We start from the raw sequence: 19,145 nt of genomic DNA, 5'->3' as shown, positions 1-19,145 counted from the left end.
TGTTCTTCAAGATGTCTGTCCACGAGAGATCTGGGAGATGCCCCAGCTATTTGAGAAGGTAAGAAATAGGAGACCAAGCTTCTGTGGGAGTGGCCACGATATCTCTGCCACAGGGAGCTGTTAGTACTAGGAACTGCCTTGAGTCACAGCTGGGGACAGCTGGCAGTGCATGAGACCAAGAGAGGAGAGGTTTGCTGTGTTCCAATGGGAGTTTTCCTAGGAGGAGAAGGGAACCAGAGTAACTTGTCTGTTTAGTTCTAATGGAAGGATCAAGATGATCAGCCTTTTGTAGACACTTTGCTGAGGTGAGAACCCTATAATTTCCCACTACGGATTTTTGAGGGGATAGAGGCAGAATCAGAAATTATCTGTGGGGCTCAGCTAGTTATAGAAATTCTTTCACAGTTACCTGGCCCTCTGATTTCTAGCCAGAGAATATTTAAAGCAGAGAAGATTCCATGCTGAAGGCTTGCCTAGGATTTTTAATCTGCTCTTGTCTATGTATGGTGTTGTATACACTGTGGTCCAAATCCTTGTAGTCTTTAGACCTACCACTTGGGTATTTCCTTGGAGCTGGTTAGATACACAGAACTTGGGCCTCACTCCTGACCTACTGAATAAGAATCTGAAATTTAACAAGGCGATTTGCTTGTCCATTAAAGTTGATTGAGTCAATGGATGTTAAAACTAATGTGGTTATGAGTCTTTTCCCAATTGGATGTGGTAATAAGCAGAGGTTGCTGAGTAATAGAACACCAGCCAATAGGCAGCTGGCGTTAAGAGCAGGAAATTGGTCACTATAAGTACCCCTGGGTATACATTTTATGAACAAACTGGGAAGGTCCCTATATGAAATTACTATAATGTCTCATTTCCCTGGCATGGTTAAGGAAATTGGGTTCGAAGTGATTGAGAAAAGTGGCTTAAAGTATCAGTTTTCTATGAGAAGAACACTCTCTAAATTTTGTTCCACCCTCAGAACAAAGGTACAGTATGGTAGCAGGTGTCTCAGGGACACCTTGGTATGACGCTCCTGTGCTATGCTGGGAATGAGGGCCCATCCTCCTCTCCAAGAAACCAAGGGAGGGGAACAAGAGGCTGTTGGGTGAAATAGCATATTCTTCACATACAACACTTAGTGGGGACGAATCAGAGCTAACTCATTCAGAAAGGAGGATATTTTTCTTGATACTGCATTACACTTTAAGCATTTTCTATTTTGAAAGAGTCATCCGCTTGTAATAACCACCCTCCCCATATAACACACAGACCCAAATGAACAAAATCTAATTTTGTGAGAGGGGAAAAAAAAAAAAAAGCATCTGATCCATGTTGAAAAATGAGCCAATTTTGGCAGCCTGCTTGTGGGATTTGTCCAAACTACCTAGGATCAAATTTGAAGCTACACATTTTGACACTTTTTTTCCCAGTAGAAACAAAGCCACATATGAGCCCAGACTTACAAAAAGCTTTAAAGCATTAAAAGTGAGGAATAACAGCATCAAGGGGCAAGTCAATCTCAGCACTCCCGGTGGGTGGAGAAACTGACACCCTTCTCTAAATGTAGGACCAGGCCCCAACACCTCACAAAGACTTCCAAGCTCATGTTTTGCAGTCACTTGCTGCCTGTGGAAAATCAGCAAGGCCTTCATCCAAAAAATAATCTAATCTGCATTTGAGCCTGAATGTGGGACATAAAGGAGGTCCTTAGCTTAGGGTAGAGGTGAAACCAGACATTCTCCAAAGGTGATTCCTCTCCGAAGAAGGAGATGAGGCCTCAAGGTGAGAGAAACCCCTACCCACCTCTATTGAGACTTTTCCTGTTATTTTTTTAGCTAAGGCAGCTGGACAGGCACCCATGAGGTGCCTACAATGGAAAGTGTGGGCGGGGAGCATGCTAGTCTGGAAATCAACAGTCAGGTCAGCCTGGGAGTCAGGCACTGTAAGAAGCAACTGGCTCAAAGTAGTTTATGGCAAGAGTCAAAGCCTGGAGAGTGTATTGTTTAGACCTAGAGCCTGGGTATGTCTTTGGAGTTGGTCAGATACACAAAACTTGGACCTCAACCCTGACCTACTGAGTCAGAATCTGCAATTTAACAAAGTGACTTGCATGTCCTTTAGAATTGGCTAAGTCAGTGGTTATGTGAAGACTAATGTGGCTATGAGTCTTTTCCCAGCTGCATGTGTTAACAATCAGCACCCCAGCCAGTGGGCAGCTGGTGTCAGAGCAGGGAGCTGGGGTTGAGTGGGTGAGGCAGAAATGAGAAGGAGGGAGAATGGGGGTACACTGATGCTGAGAGGGGTGGGGGGATTTCCTGTCTGTGCTGGGTTGATGCAGCCACCCTGGTCCAGGCCCGACAGGTGGGCACAGCCACTCAGAGGATCTAATAAGCTGGGGGGACTGTGTGAGCAGAGGAGAACAATGACTTCTTGGGAAACTCTACAAAAAATATTTGCTTGCAAAAATGGATATAAGAAGAAGGCAGACATGGCTTTTAAAAATTCACTTAAAATTGTTTTTATGCATAGTCAGCTCCTGGAAAAAATTAGAGGTACTTAAATCATTGTACTTATGAGTCAGCAGCGCAGGCACCTCAACTAGAAAACCTAACTGTTGCTTCACCAGTGGTCACCCTAAATTCCCTAGATCATGGCATCAATGCCAAGTTTTCCAATCAGAAATACCTGAATAATTCTGAAGGTTTTGTATATATATTTATACTGTAAGTACAAATGTGATCCTGGAGGGAAGAAAAGGAGTGATGTATTCCATATTCAGCAGCTTAGTGGCTTGGGTTTATTTGGTGTCGCTTCAGTTTAATTTAGCACAGTTATTAATTAACATAATTTATCATTCAACATCAACGATTTCCCAATGAACAAAATTAGTCATAACAGTCAGGCAGCTTCTTTTGATGCATGTTTCCCATTATAGTATCTTTCAGGGGTTTTCAAGTTAACTTTTGTGTTTCAGAATGATTGGAATTATAGGGGGAGCTATATCACCCCAGCAAATACTCTACTGGTTTTACTTCTGATGATCAGTATAAACGAGGAGTGGTGCAAAATCATCTCAGATCATGAGTTTCAGACTCAAGCCCATTTTGTATTGATTTCAATTAATACAAATAGGTGAGATGTTCCTATTATGGGGGAACCACATGATTAAGTGGATGTATAAAAGGTCCAAACTTGTGTTATTTGCCAGGAAGTAAATTTCTCCAAGGAAAATAATAACAGCTGCAATAATGTTAAGTTTAACCTGTGCAAGCATTGCTCTAGTGCAGAGGTCAGCAAACTCCAGTCCTTGGTTCAAATCAGGCCCACCACTTGTTTTTTGTCAATAAAGTTCTATTGGAACACAGCCATACTCACTGGTTTACATATTGTCTATGGCTGATTCCCCTTTTGAGTAGTTAAGAGAGAGACTGGCTAGCAGAGCCTAAAACATGTCATTTCTGGTACATCACTGAAAATGTTTGCCAAAATGTCCTCTACATGTCTCAACAAATCTAGGGGATATTCTTTGTCCTCAAATAGGAAACTGAGGCACAGAGAATTTATGCAACCTGCTCACAATCACACAGCTTGTCAGTGGAAGAGCAGGAGTTCCATCTCTCTCTGGCTGCCTTCAAAGCTCGTGCCTCTTACTACCGTAGGGGTGAACAGAGTTTTCTTCTGTATTTAGATTTTCTTCGTTTCTCTTGCTTACTTTAGCATCCTGCCCTAGGTTTCTTATAATAATTCTATGCCCTTGATTGATTTACAGATGGAATGATGAATTAAGAACTGATTTCATTTATGTTATAAGGGAACCAGTTGTATGGGTGTGTTGAGATGATGCAGGTGAGAGCAAATGCAAGTAAACATTCTTTAGCAAGCACTTCCTATAGAGGAGACTAGGCCACAAATAAAGTCATGTATGCTTCTTGTATGAAAAGAGGTCATGGTCTGGTGGAAATGCAGATGAGTGAACCGATGATTTCAATACATCATAAAGAACTGTAGGAGCACACAAGGCCTCTCCTAAACCAGATTTGTATGTAAAGGAGGTGGGACCCGGGACATTCCTGAAAGAGGAAATCCCTGCTAGGAATTGGACAGAAGTAATTGCTGGGAGAGTCTTTAAACCCAGAGAGGGTTTTGTGAGGAAGATCACCCCATATCCATGGCTCGGTGTGTTGTGCAGGCTCCGAGAACTTGGGTAGGAGACCTGGTAGAGGTCATCTATTCCTGAAAGCCTTTGAACATCATGGCCAGCAGCTTTCTTTATTGCCAGTTGACTGTAGGAGACTATGTAAGTGTTTTTAGTACATGTGAATTGTTTTCAGAGTTCCATTTTGGACCATATGTTTGAGGTCAGCATAGTCCTCATTCTCACCAAAATGTGGCAATGGGAACACCTGCATCAGAGTTGCCTGAGATGGTTGTTTAAAACAGAAATCACAGGGCCCTCTTTACACCTACATCAGACTCTCTGTGAAGGGGCATCTATTTAAATCCGTGTGATGTTAAAATCTGTGGTGTTTTTAAAAATCTGTATTTAAGTAAACATGCCTGGTGATTCTTAAACATTCCCCAGTTTGAGAAGCATTGAAGGATCGTTTTAAGAAGGAGTACAGGGGAGGAATTAATCCAGGTGAGAACTGATGAGGGTCTGAGGCTGAGCTGCAGAGGGAGGGATGGATTTTAGAAGTATTTTGAAAATAGAAAGCGACAAGATTTGGTCATTACTTAGAAATGGGTAGTGAGTAGCAAAGGAAAGGGAGATACTCTTCCTGCTTTAAAAAGTTCTGTTATTGAAATGAGATAGAGAATATTTTCCTCCTGACTGAAACTGCTCCTTCTCATGCCTTCTCTCCCAGATTAAATCAGAAACTTTTTCAATGACTTCCCTGGTTTTTCACTCTGTGAGTGAGTGCTCAGTTTAGTTCACTAGAAATGCAAAACTGTGTCCAGAGTAGTTGGTTGGAATATATATTTATTGGAATGAAGATCCTGGTATGTAATATGTTATATATATATATTTAAATTCCCATGCCAAATGTGAAAAAGTCTGGCAAGAAGAGTAATATGGTTTGATTAAGGAGTCTGCTCTGTAGACAAATTGCCCACTAGAGAGCTGGTGAAGACTTGTTTAATGAACCAATATCGTAATAACATTTTATGTGAGAAAGTGTTGTTTGGTTGATTATTTTCATCATTTTCTATTGATCTGACCTCCAAATGAAGACTCTGATTTTACAAATCCACAAACTAATCTATCATAGATAACCCCCCAAGTGAGCTTAGAGATCATTCCCATGGATTTGATGAAACCACTTTTGTGGATACAGTGTGCATTGCCTGTTCCGAATAGCATGAGAGAATAGCACAAAACCCTGTTGTGATTCCAGCAAAGGCTCAAGCAAAATGCTTACTGGAAAGAACATTGGATAGGGGGTTATCAGAATGGGTTCTGCCTCTGGTCAGTTGTATGACCTTGGCCGAGGATGTGACTGGATAGCAATGTTGAACAAAATATGAATTTAGTCCTCAAAGAGCTTATTTTCTAACAGGAAGTGTAGTCAGGGGATGGATATATGTTTGAGCTTCATGGAGAAAGTACAATTTGAGATAAAAATTAAAGGATAGATTAGGTTTTCAAGTACAGGAGGCGGTGGAGGAGCTGGCCTCTTCAGATGCATGACTAGAGAAGTCAGTTTATACTGAGTGGATCAAAAAAAAGTGTGTAGGAGCCCTGGCTAGTTTGGCTCAATGGTTAGAGGTTCGATTCTGGTCAAGGGCACATGCCTCAGTTGTGATTCAGTCGGGGTCTTGTGGGAGGCAACTAGCCAATGCGTCCCTCTCACATCTCTCTCTCTCTCTCTCTCTCTCTCTCTCTCTCTCTCTCTCTCTCCCTCTCCCTCTCACTCTATCTGAAGATAAATGGGAAAAATCCTCAGGTGAGGATTTTTTTTAAAAATATGTGTAGGAGGAAATTAGACTGTACAGATGAATAAGGAGCAGATCCTACAGGGCCTTACAGGTTAGTCTTAGGAGGTTACATTTCATTCTAGGTAACGTGTAGGAGTAAAGACAAGATCTGAGTCGGGAGACTACTGCAGGTATGATAGATAAAAAAGGAGGTTTGAACTAGAATAGTGGCCATTAGAATATCCAGGAAGGAACAGGAGCAGATGCATCTGGGAAGTTCAAGTCTATAGGACTAATTGGAAAAAGAAAGAAAGGAATTCAGAGAGAAACTGTACTCAATGATGATGTCCACCTCAATTCCTAATTCCTGTTCTTCCCAGCATATGTATGTGTGGTATGATTAGGGTCTAAATTTAGTTTCAGATATTTTCCATTTATAGGCAGTTTGCTTCTTCCTGAAGCTCCTCCTCCTCCTCCTCCTCCTCGTCCTCTTCTCCTCCTCGTCCTCTTCTCCTCCTCCTCCTCCTCCTCCTCCTCCTCCTCCTCCTCCTCCTCCTCCTCCTCCTCCTCTTCTTCTTCTTCTTCTTCTTCTTCTTCTTCTTCTTCTTCTTCTTCTTCTTCTGTACAATGTGAATACACGCTTACTGGTTGTGAAGAGGTCCTCTAAAGTGCTCATGCAGTGTCTGGCACACACAAGAAAGGTAGTTTACAAGTGTTAATTTTCTGACCTCCCACCCCTATCTACATTGTCAGAAAAAAAGTAATCGACAAGAAATATCTAAACAATGGTGCACCCTAGAAATACTGAAGTCAAATATGTTACCTAAATATCCCCTTCTAGTCTAACAGTAGAGTCACCAACTAGAATGTTAGAAACCTGTGCTATCACCAGCCTCCAGTGCACACCTCAGTCTAGTGCATAAGGGACTCCCTTCCTACAGAAGTGGGGCTTGTGAAAGCTGGTCTGGACATAGTTCTGGTTAAAGGAGGTCAGTCTGCATCACCATCTTGGGCAGCTGCTCCCCACATTTGTAATTTTACTGAAGTGTTGGGCAGAGGTGAGTGTGGATTGGTGAAGATATATTTTTATATAACTGACAAAGCAATGCAAAGGATTCTTCTACTGATAGGAAGGGTCACCAGATTAGGGAGGCAGGGTTTGATTCTGATGCCTTTACCATAGTATCTGAGCACCTCTCTGAGGTTTCAGTGAGGATAATATGGGCTTTTTATGCCCAGAAGGTGCCCGCTCATTACAGTTCACATGTAGGTGATTGCTTTCCCAGCTGCAGGTGCCCGGATGTGGGTCCCATGTAGTCAGAAACTGGCCAATTATTGCAATTGAATTACTTCTCACTCTTTTTTTTTCTTGCTTAAGGATCTTGGGAATGCCCCTATTAGAAGTCATCAGAGAGTAGAAGTCAAACCAGGGCAACCTGAATCAATTTTGTAAAGAAAAGAATGGGAACACCATTATTGTTATAACTCAACAGAATAACTTTCTTTCTTTCTTTCTTTCTTTCTTTCTTTCTTTCTTTCTTTCTTTCTTTCTTTTTTCTCTCTCTCTCTCTCTCTCTCTCTCTCTCTCTCTCTCTCTCTTTCTTTTTTGACTATACAATAGAAACAAAATAAGAAGTGTTACCCTAGTTTCAAGGGTAACTCTTAGGTGAAGAAGAAGGTCATTATGTATGACCAGAGGGAGAGTAAAAACAGGAAATTTAGAGGATGGAAACAAATGTAAGTATCTTATAAATTTTTAGTGGATTGCAAACACATAAGAGATGAATAAAATCATTCCACTAGGAGACTATGAAATGGTCTTCTTGGGACATGACTAATGCATGAACGCAAATCTTGGTGACAGGTGGGTTAGCTATCTGTGAACTTTCTAAAGTTTAAGTGAACAATAATAGGATTTAGTTACTGCTCCAGAGTGAGTTTGAATCATTAAATACGTGATGGAAATAGGCAAGTACCTTTAATTGGGCATAACAAAACATAAGGAGGTATGCTTAAAATAATGACATTTAGAACAAGAGAGCAGTTAGGAAGAATTTGCCTCTAAAGCCAAAAAAAAAAAAAAATAGTATTTGTTTGGTTACTTCATTGATAGCAGTAAAAATGAATCTCTTAATGTAATAAATTGTGCCCTTTGGCAAGTGAAGTAGGTTCTGGGCCAACTTCAAGCCCCTTGGATTCCCTGGCAGCTGGAAACCTTAGCATTCTTAGTCGGAAGGAAAGATGTGCAAGAGTTTTCAAGCCCAGCCTATTACTTACTGCAGCAGCTCAGTTGAATGTTTGACATGTTTGGTTCTCTGTTACCGAAGGGCTGATTCTGGTTTTCCTCCTGCCAAACCTTTGGATGATTTTGACTCTAGTAGCATACCTGGTAAGCATGTGAGAAAAAAAATTTAGCCAATTGGGTTCTCCTTGACTGCTGTCCCTACAGGTGACCTCTTCAGGTGTGTGAAGAGGTTCATGTCCAAGTTAGTGAGTACATTTGCCTTTGTTTGAGTGGGTCTGTGAACCTCAGGAGATTAGCCTTTTCTCTTTGACTTGGTGTACATGTGAGCATGTGTGAGTGTGTGTGTGTGTGTGTGTGTGTGTGTGTCTTCTGGTTTGCTAATCTTTAAAAAATTTCATGAAATTTTTCAAACATATACAGAGGAGAAAAAACAGTACAATGAACACTTATGTATTCATTACAACAGTAATCTACACAAGGCTTATCTTATTGCTTGAATGTCTACCTCCTTCTCTGCCCTCCCCTCTGATTATTTTGAAGCAAATAATGCCCTGGGATTTCACCACAATTTTATGAATGTCTGGTTTGTGAGAATAAAATTTTCTAAAATATAATCCACAGAAACCCTGTCCTGCAAAGCTACTGCAGTTATTAATGGTTCTAAAAAAATACTTTGAGCAAATACTAAACACCGTCTCCTTTGGGAAGAGTTGCACTGTACATTAACACATGAGTGGTTCTGAGAAGTCTGCTTCTTAGAACTCATTGAAACCAGTATCTTTCAAACTCAATTGGGTCTGGAACTCTTTATTTCCAGGAGAGCCTATTTACATCATATGGTAAAAAATATTGAGAAAATATTTACATTTATTAGGCACTCACTATGTACCAGGTTTTTTATAAAGTGTACTTTATATATATATTAATTAATCCTTATAATAATCCATTGAGATGGGATTAAGAGATGAATATATTGCCCCATTTTCAGATGAAGAAGTTGAAGCTCAGAAATATGAAATAACTTGAGAAAGGTCACGTAGCAGTTAAAGAGACAGGGGCAGGACATCTGTGTGACCCCAGAACCTGAGGCCTCAGCCACCATGGTACACATTTGGAGAGGAGGTGTGGGCTATACCTGATGATATGAGCAGCCTGTAAGGGGCCTTGACATACTCCTGTTTTCTTTCAGTGACAAGAAAAACAAAGGTACAACACACTTTAAAAGTCACCCAGTTAATGATTTTGTTTAACAATATTTTCTCTTTCCACTGTGCTGTGTACTTATTAGGTTACTCTCACGTCTTTTGTCTTAGATAAACTTCCTGATGCCTTGGGAAAGGGTAGGATCAGCATTATTTCTATTGAACCAACAAGGCTCAGAGAAGGTGCAAGTCTTGCCCAAAATGACAAGTGTTTTACAGAGCTGAAATCAGAACTTAGGTACCTATGCCCAGTGCATTTCCTTTGACCGCATTGACGAATGGGGTGTGCCCCTGACTCCTGGCTTGTTCTTGTTGAGGTGAACTGGGAGCCAAAGGAAAGGGAGGGGGGGAGACTGCTTTAACCTAGACTTACTTGAGAGTTAAGAGTCCACAAATGGTAATGCGTTTCTCAAAATATTCTAGAAGCAAAGTCTGGTGATTCCCTCAACAACTTAATCATGTTTTTCATGTTTTACGGTAGGTAGTGAGGTATCTAATGATTTAGGTTTCATAGGACAACCTGTGAATACCATCATATGCCTTTGTTCCTTTAGATCATGGAAAACACTGCCAATGCTCACTGTGATTCCAGCCTACCCCACCCCCAAGCTGTTTTGGAAGGTCTGGTCGATGGCCCATTAAGGATGGGAGGGGTCCTTTGGAACCACACAGTGGTTCCTTAGAGAAGGTGTCCATGATTTAGCCAGGAAGAGCAATGAGCAGCTATTTATTATCTATCTCACTTTCCTTGTCAAGGTCAAAGTATTACCTCCTAGAGTACACATTTGGTGTATTCTCATCTGGTACACATTTATGCAGAAAACTAAAAATTATGCAATTATTGTCAAATGTATCATGGGAAGAAGGAAATTTGTGTAATAGCTGCACAAAATTAAGCACCAGCATTCTTAGAGCTTTACTGGGGCAAAACATCTGTGATTAGCTGGGCATTTATTCCAGCTCAGACACTCTTGCATGGAGAGTGGGAACATCTGGATGTGCAGTTGCTAATAGTGAACATGATCACTTCATTAAAGTAGGTCAAGGTCAGCAAATATGATAAGTTTTTTTTTCTTCACATGATATAATTACCAGGGGCAATTCACTAGATTTGAGTCCTGTGCATATCTTGACCTTAAATTATATAATAAAAATCATCCATTGTAGGTGATTAAAATACCTGTCTCTGAATAGATTACAAGAGGAGAGATTACAGAGTAAAGCACCATGATCTTATTATATATTATATTCCTTCTCATAATTAAGGAAGGTATAAATTTAAAAGTTATTAGCAATGTGGAAGGACCATGATCTGACAAAAAGAGCTCTGGTCCTCAGATTGGACAACCGGGGTTAAGAAATTAATTGCACTTCTGACAACGTAGCATTAGGAAAATAATTTAATCTCTTTGAGCCTTTGAGATGATAATAATAAACCTTTAAAATGCTTTTCTGGGAATAAAATAATATAATATATGGACCTGCAGTGTCCTAAACAAATTATTTATAATAATGGTTTTAAAAATGGAGCAAGAAAGCCAGAGCAGGAAGGCAGCACCAAATGACGAGTCCCCTGTAAGAGGTGGTGTATGTGGTTGTGCAAACATGAAACCTGCCCCTCTGAAACAGAAGTGCATTAGGCTGCCTCTGGGCTCAAGAGTGAGAAGAAGGTCAACCAGCCCAAGAGCCAATCACACACTAAGTATCAGCCTGAGAGATACAGTAAGTAATGACCTTGAGATCTGTGACACTAAGAAGAAAAGTACTATCCCCACCCCCGGTCTGGCCACTTGGTTCCTTACCCAAGTATGTGTCATGGTAGTCAATGGTTATTGTGGTTTAAGAGTGTAAATAGTGTTTATTTTCTGGTTGGTTTAATTAGGTTGTGATGATCCAGAATGAAAAATGTCCATTTCATGCTCCTAGGAAGTTTCTGCTAACAGCAAACTTTCTAATCAATGAGTGTTTAAAACACTGACTTGCCCTAGGAAGTCAGTCAGCCTTTCCTGTTTCTCTTCTGGAAGTGTCAGAGGCAGAGAGCTAGCCCCCCCTCCGATGTTCACACGAGCATGGTGAGTTGGTGACAGGCCTAGAAGAGCCTTCCACCTGCTTTATCTGCTGCAAGTTGTAGAATATCCTGAGCATAGCAGTTACTTCACAAAGACACAAAGACAGTATCGTTAAGAAAAAGGGGGACCTTAAAACATAACAAGGATGTGTTGAAATCTCTGGGTTTTGCAGAGGGTAACTTTCACAGGGATGTGTGAAGACCTAGTAAAAGGAATTAGGTCTGCTGTAATTGCTTCCTAAATAAACAGGTAGGGTATATAATCTTTCCAAATTAAAGAGAAATGATACCTCCCTTAAAAACCGCAGGGGTTACATAAGATTAGCAGTGGAAGAATGCACTTTATAATTTGGTGGGGAGGTGCAAAGGGTAGGTCACTGGAATGTGAGTTAGGTGGCACTGTGGGGAATTTCATCTGACATCCAAACAGAAAGGAATGGGTGGGAGGCCTTTGTGGCCTTAGAATGGGCTCTGGCATTTCTATTGCCAGTAACTGTTCTTTTGTTGTCCTTATACTATTTGGAGGTGAGTTTGCCATTTGAGACTCTCCATTGCTAAATCCCCAATGGGAAAATTTCCAGTTATTTTTCAGAGCAAGCCATGTATAGATTACAAATATTTTGAATCACAAGTTGAATTGTTAGGAGAAAATTATCTCCTATGTAGTTAAAGTTTGTTTTATGTTATAATGTCAAAATGACAGAAAATGTAGACAGATTTTAGTTCATCCTAAAGAGATGACAAAAAAAAAATATATAGAAAAAAATTTTTAAGTTTTTTTTTTGTATTTTAAAATTAAAATGGTAACACAGTCTCATTGGAACAATTGGAGCAATAGTGCATGAAGGAAGATGTATAAAGCAAAGATAACGCCCTAAGGTGTAAACAGTGTGATATTCATCCCTACTCATACATAGGAAAAAAATTATTAGACAACATCTTAGCGCTAGAAAACTTCAAAGAACTTGAGATGTCTCAGCAACACCAGAGACTACCACGACCATCTTCTGTGGGGATGAATCTTATGAAAAATGCTAGACTGAAGGCTTTGGGTCTAGAATCAGGCATAGGTCACAAACGGGTACTGAGAGAAGCAGACCCAGAAGTTATGTCTAGCACATTGGCCCTGAGCAGAACTCTAGATACTAGACTCTTCCCCTCAACCCTTGTCCCCCATTTCCTTAACTAAGCTTCACAGGAAAAAGTGTTGGATGGCATGGCAATTGATGACTATCACGTATCTTTAGAAGAGCTCTCATCACCAAAATGTATTTAATATACATCTTTTTGGGCAAGGTAATTTTGATGTGAAGTTTAGAAAATCAGTCCAAAGAGACATGATCCAGACTTTCAGAAAGAGGAACCAAGGGCCTAGAGAAAGATGAACCAGTAAAGTAAGTAGCAGAATGAGCCCAAGACTTGCTACATTTGCTGTGTGTGGTTTGCATTCTGTGCAATGGTGAGCGAGGAGGATCTGAGCAGGTACCTATTTGGACAAGATGGGTCTGGAGAGGAGTAGCTGCCTTGGTTCCAGGCACGCAGCTACCTCTGCCTGGTGAATATAATACAGAAACTGCTGGAATGAAAGGTAATTTTCTCATGCAGAGATAGAACTCCAGTCTGAATTGAATAGAGCATAATCCCATCATGCCTGAGTTATCTCTTCTGGGGCATTTGACTTGCAATGTGTTATCCAAGTTGTAAGATAATAAATACCATTTTGGCTACACAATGTTTTTGTCCGCTCCGTGGGAGAATTTGAAGAAATAACCTATCTGTCTGTCTATTGATCTATGATTCTATTTGTGTGTACATCTTTCTATATATATATGGGTGATTGCATACAGCAGGCCTATTTCTCATCTAATTTTTCTGTAAAGACTGTGAGTAATGGTTGCATTATTTCTGGAAGTATTTTAAATGGGAAAAATGCATATTTTGTACTTTTGTGACAATTGGTTTTATCTGCAAAAAGCTTAGCAGTAATTTCTTGGCTTAGAAAGTTTACACATTTCTTAGTGGAACACAATACAATGGGCCATTCTGATTATAACTTCAGCTGGATTTGGACACTACCCTTGGACTTCTCTTTATTTTTCATCCTGAGGATCTCTCTGAATTTACTTAAGGCAAGCATTAAACTTGCTGCTCTGTAAAAAATCAAACAACTCTTCATGTCCACCCCTGTGTCCATGGCTGAGATATATGTAAATAAGTAGATAAGTGGGAGTCTGGCCTCAGAGAATATGGCACAGAGATTGTAGTGACCACATTGTTCTGCCCTCTGTGAATAGGTATGAGAAGCTTTCAAACAGATTATTATCAATGGATATTTTGCACCTAAAAATGTTGTTGTTCCCTTGCAATGCAAGTACAAATTTACTAGTACTCATGAACAGATGGAGGGAGTCATGGTAATTATGGCAACTATGACAAGAAATAAGAAGCTATATTCTGAGGCCAAGAAACCCTATACTGTTCGGCAGACTTTCAGAAAAATAATCAAGTTCTAATATATTTTTTGTAATTAAAAAAAGAGTGAGTGTGCTTTTTGTATTTATTTTTTTTAAGCTTGAGATAATACATGGCCGATGCTCGCTGAAGTGTTGTTACTGAAGTTCAGTCATCAGTGGTTACACATATTGTTAAATAGTCACTCTTCAATCTTCATAGATGACTAAAAAAATAATGACCCAAGTTAGAAAGGACATTCTAAGCAATAGGAAGGCAACAGGTAGTTTAAACTTTTCATTCATTGTGATAGCAATCAAGCTTCTTGATGCACTTATTATTGTAAAAAATGTCCTGGAAATGGCCAATTATTTCTTCCTGTAGATGGTTGGAATTCTGAATGCTTATCTGGGCAATTTCTAGAAGCACATCTTTCAAGTCAACTTGTACAATGCATTTGTAAGTACTCTCTATGAGAATATGCAGAAAATGTTATTGCTGCTGATGCATTATCTCCAGCCCAGTTGTGTGTTGCATTGAAGGGTTCATTTGGCTACGGCACTGGGGAAAGGGACTAATTCTTTTCATCTCTGTCAGTTTCTCTCTACCCACACATTTAAAGCAATTTCTCTTTCTTTTCTTTTTAAGCCGCAACTGTGTTATTCAAGTGCATTTTTTTTTCAATAAAGAAACTATATTGTATTGACATTCTGAATCATTGTGGCTTTGTTGGTATTGTTTATTTGAAATCTAAAGATTCAGCAACTTAGTTGGTAGCAAATAAGAGGTTTTGACAGAACTAAAATAAGGGTACCTTACATTAAAGGGACCAGCCAAATTGCACAATTCAGTAATTCTCTATTTGCTCTTTATGGTGATTTGTGTAGACTTCTCCCAAACCACAAGGTTTCAGCAAAAACGCTCACTGGTTAGAAATATTTCTAAACATTTAATAGCACTGGGAGTTGTCCAAGCAACTTATAATGTCTCTAAGTCATATCACTGATTGCCTTGTCTAAACAAAACAAATCCCCCAAAGTCACCTTATAAAAATTGGAAGATTAAATAAATATTCTAGTATAGCCTTTTTGCCTTCATCTTAGGAGGCAGTATCTGGTTGGAAAAGCTGGTTCTCCAACTGACTGTAAGTAGGGCAGTCATTGCATATTACAACAGGGGCCCAGAAACTTGGAGACATGCTGTCCATGAAGCCCAACACCACAGCCAACATCTCAATCCTATATTATGGACATTTAAGAAAAACACAAAACATGGGAAATAATATTGAAGAAAAAATTAAAAAGAGAAAAAATAGGATGTGTGTGTGTGACAGACACACACACATGGAGAAATCAGAGGGATTAACAAAGACAGAGGTAAGTAAACTCTTGTGTAATTACAGCCACATTTTAAAACTTTTAAAAATATTGCCCAGCTGCTGTAGCTCAGTGGTTGAGCATCAACACATGAACCAAGAGATCGCTGATTAGATTCCCAGTCAGGGCACATGCCCAGGTTGTGGGCCCGATCCCCAGTGGAGAGCATGCAGGAGGTGGCCAATCAATGTTCTCTCATTGATGTTTCTATCTCTCTCTCTCTCTTCCTTCCTCTCTTTCTAAAATCAATAAAGAAAAAGAAATTAACTTTTAAAAATATTAAAGGTGAAAGGATGAAGAAGAATAGATTGGTAGTTACAAAATTGTCACAGGGATGTAAAGTTCAGCAGAGGGAATATAGTCAATAACACTGTAATAACTATGAATGGTGCCAGGTGGGTACTGGGAATTTCAGGGGGAACACTTTGTAAAGTATATGATGTTCTAACCACTACACTGTACACTTGGAACTAATACAAAGTAATATTGAATATAAACTGTAACTGAAAAAATAAATTAAAAAGAAATAATAAAACCTTTTAAAATATTGCCCCTGATAAGCTTTATTAAAAAAAGGCTGTGCTATGCTGCAGTAATGACACACATGCACAAAAATCCCCCTAATCTCCGCAGTTTAACACAATAAAATGTATTGCTTGTTCATGTCACAGTTCAATGCCAATGGCAGAGGCACTCTGCTCCACACAGTCCTTCAGGGTCAGTGTCCTTTCATCCTGTGACATCTCTGTTTTCAACAGGCAGTCCCCAAGGTCATCACAGATGGAGGAAGTGAGAGTGGGGAATCAAGAGGTGAAAGTTTTAAGGGTCATTCTAAGAAGTGTTAATGCATCACTTCCTACCACTTTCCATTGGCCAGAACTGAGTCATATGATCTGACCCAACTGCAACAAGGTCCAGAAGAATGAGTCACTTGTGTGCCCGAGAGAAAAATGAAATGGTTTTGTTGAACACAGGACAGAAGGGGTGGTGGTCGTTTTGTTTTATTGGTCAGCACCAGTGAGGATATCAACTCTTAATATTAGTGCAAGTCTTGTTAAGTCCTTGCTAAAATGTAGTGGAGGATAAATAATATTATCTATATTGTAGGCCTGTAGATACAGTCAATACCTTGTCATACAACATTTTCTTCATAGCACCTAAGAGAGAGATTACAAATGCATAATAGTGGTTCAAATAAGTGACATGATTATTTCTCGGGTAGGTGGTCTGGGCTGCTCTGATGCATGGATTCACTCTGACCAAGACCCAGCCTCCCGTTACCTTATTGCTGAGTCACTCTCAATGTGTATCTGAGAGCTGTCATATGACAGCCTGTGAATGACGGCTATGGCTGCTCTCATTCAGAAAAGTGTGAGATGTGAAATTCCACAGCCACACCACTTAACAGATCCATCCACCAACCTAGTGTCTTGAGACAACACAATGCATTGTCATATGATTCTGGAGGTCAACCATCTGAAAGAGGCTAAAACCATCCGCAGGGCTGTATTCCTTTCTAGAGGCTGTAGGGGAGAGTGTTTTTTGGCCTTTTCCAGCTTCTTGAGGCTGACCACAGTCCCTGTCTCAAGGATCTCCTTCTCCGTGTTCAAAGCCAGAAGTGGAGGGTTGTGTCTTCCTCGTGATGCCATCTCTCTAGTGCTGATGCCCCTGTCATCCTCTTTCTCACTTTAATCCTCTTATGATGTTGGGCTCATCTGAACAAGTCAGGAGAACTTCTTTATCTTAAGTTCAGCTCGATGATTAAAAAGCTTAATTCTATCTGTGAAGTTAATCCCCCTTGCCATATAGCATAACATATTCATTGCTTCTGGAGATCGAGAATATTGGGGGCCATTTTTCTCCCTATCACAGATACCAAGAGAGAAAACTGGCAGGTGATAGCATTTTAGGTATTATTAGATCATGAATTTATTTAATCCATTTACTGAATTATTTATTTAGGAAATGGGAATTATGTGACTGCTGTGAATTGGGCATTGAGCCAGGCCCTAAGGATACAAGTATGGAAAAACAAAAGAAGACTGAACTAAACTTCTTCCCTTTCCTCGTGAATCGTAGAATCTGTCTGGGGAAAGAGACAGTGAGCAAGTCTGCAGCACGAGTTGGAACATCCTGCTGCAGGGGATCCAGATGCTACAGGGCACAAAGGAGCAGCCTCAAACCTAGGCTTGTGGGGTGCAGGCAAGTGGAAAAGTCAGTCATTAGTCTAGGGGTGGAAGTCTGGAGGGGAAGGGGGAATGTATCGGGAAGAGCAAATTTAAGTGATTGACAACTCGGTGTGCAGATAACTAAAAACAGCAATTCAGAATTTGGGAGATGGGAGAAGTAGGGGATTAAGCTGGCACAGAACTGAGGCCCTACGGTGGGCCTAGGAAGTGGCACTTTATTCGGACAGCAAAGGGAAACGGCTAAAGGCCCAGAGAGTCTAGGCAAGGTCATTGCCCAGAGCAGTGCCAGGAAGAGGGCGGTCAGATTGGAAGTGAGAGGGGAAGGTAGGTTTGAGGCATTTTTATAAAAGTATGACGGGACTGGAGCACTGACTAGATATACTGAATAAAGGAGAGAATAGTTGAGGACTCGGAATCATTGTACTTGGTGACAAAACAAAAAGAGAGTTTGAAGAGAGCTGATATGTGCAAAATGTGGAGGATCCTAAAGGATGATCAGAAACATTTAGCTCTCCACCAAGGGATCTGAGACTTTGACAAATCCTACATGAAAATATTAGCATTTTTTCTTTTAATAGAACTATCTCTGGCCAATAAATTTGCCACCATCTTGTATTTGTATTATAAAATGTAAGTAATATGGATTTCATGTGATTTGAAGATCAAGTTGAAGGTGACCTATAGTAACAAACTTCCCTTATAAAAAGATCCAAGCATTTTCTCTCTTTCTTTCTATGTCCAATCTAACTATCAATGATAGGGAAATTACTTTATCTCACTAGGCAAAGTGACAGGGGATATCTTATGAAAATCTATTTACAGTAGTACATTTTCAGCCCCATAAAAGTAAAGCAGCAGTATGCCTGCTCTGGAGGATTTCCCACTTGAGTAATTCATAATGTCACAGGTTTCTCTTGGTGTGAAATTCCTCTGACTAAGAAGAGCTGATAGAGAATGAAGTAGTTCTCCTCCCCAAACAAGTCACACTTAATATTTCTTCAAGGTCAAGTTCAATTGAAAATAGGACAGGGTGATAGCTCCTTGGATTTGGACTAATAACTGGGTGTTCTCAGAAGAGGCCTTTTGGCAGGAGAGCAAAGTTAACTTATCAAAACGCTTAAGAAAGCAAAATTGCCTGCCAGAGAGCAGATCCAAAAGTTTCAGGGCCCATCATAACTAGATTTCTCTTTTCTACAAAGAAGAATGAGCTTAATGCATGAATAGCAATACCTTTGTGGGTCTGATCTCGGATGCAAAGCAAAATGTTTTTTCTAGGGTTTTGTTTGTAATTTTATTATAGATGTTACCTTCTAACTGGCTTTAAAATACATTAGAAAAATTATGACAGGGGCCAAAGCCCTTCATCATGGTTGAGTGATGCCTTTGCAGCATATATTAAAAGACCAAGTGGTTCCTCCATTAACTTCCCTTAGCTCACCCTTCATCATTCTTTGTTGTGACCTATTATTCAAAGCCTCAAATATCTGAAAAACTGATCTTGGTGGCCTGTGGATCCAAGAGCCTGTATACGTATTCACTTTAACTCATAGGTGTCCAACAGGGGCTCATATTTTCACAACTGGTACCAAATCTCAAACAGTATAGCATGATGAACAGGATAGGCTTGGGTGTCAGCTCAGGGTTTAAGCCTCATCTCCACCTCTTCCCAGCTGTGTGATCTTGGCAAGTTACTTAACT

Source organism: Molossus molossus, unplaced genomic scaffold (assembly GCF_014108415.1).
Source record: "Molossus molossus isolate mMolMol1 unplaced genomic scaffold, mMolMol1.p scaffold_m16_p_8, whole genome shotgun sequence".
Taxonomy (NCBI): Eukaryota; Metazoa; Chordata; class Mammalia; order Chiroptera; family Molossidae; genus Molossus; species Molossus molossus.
The sequence above is the reverse complement of the archived record's forward strand: the minus strand, read 5'-3'. Positions refer to the sequence as shown.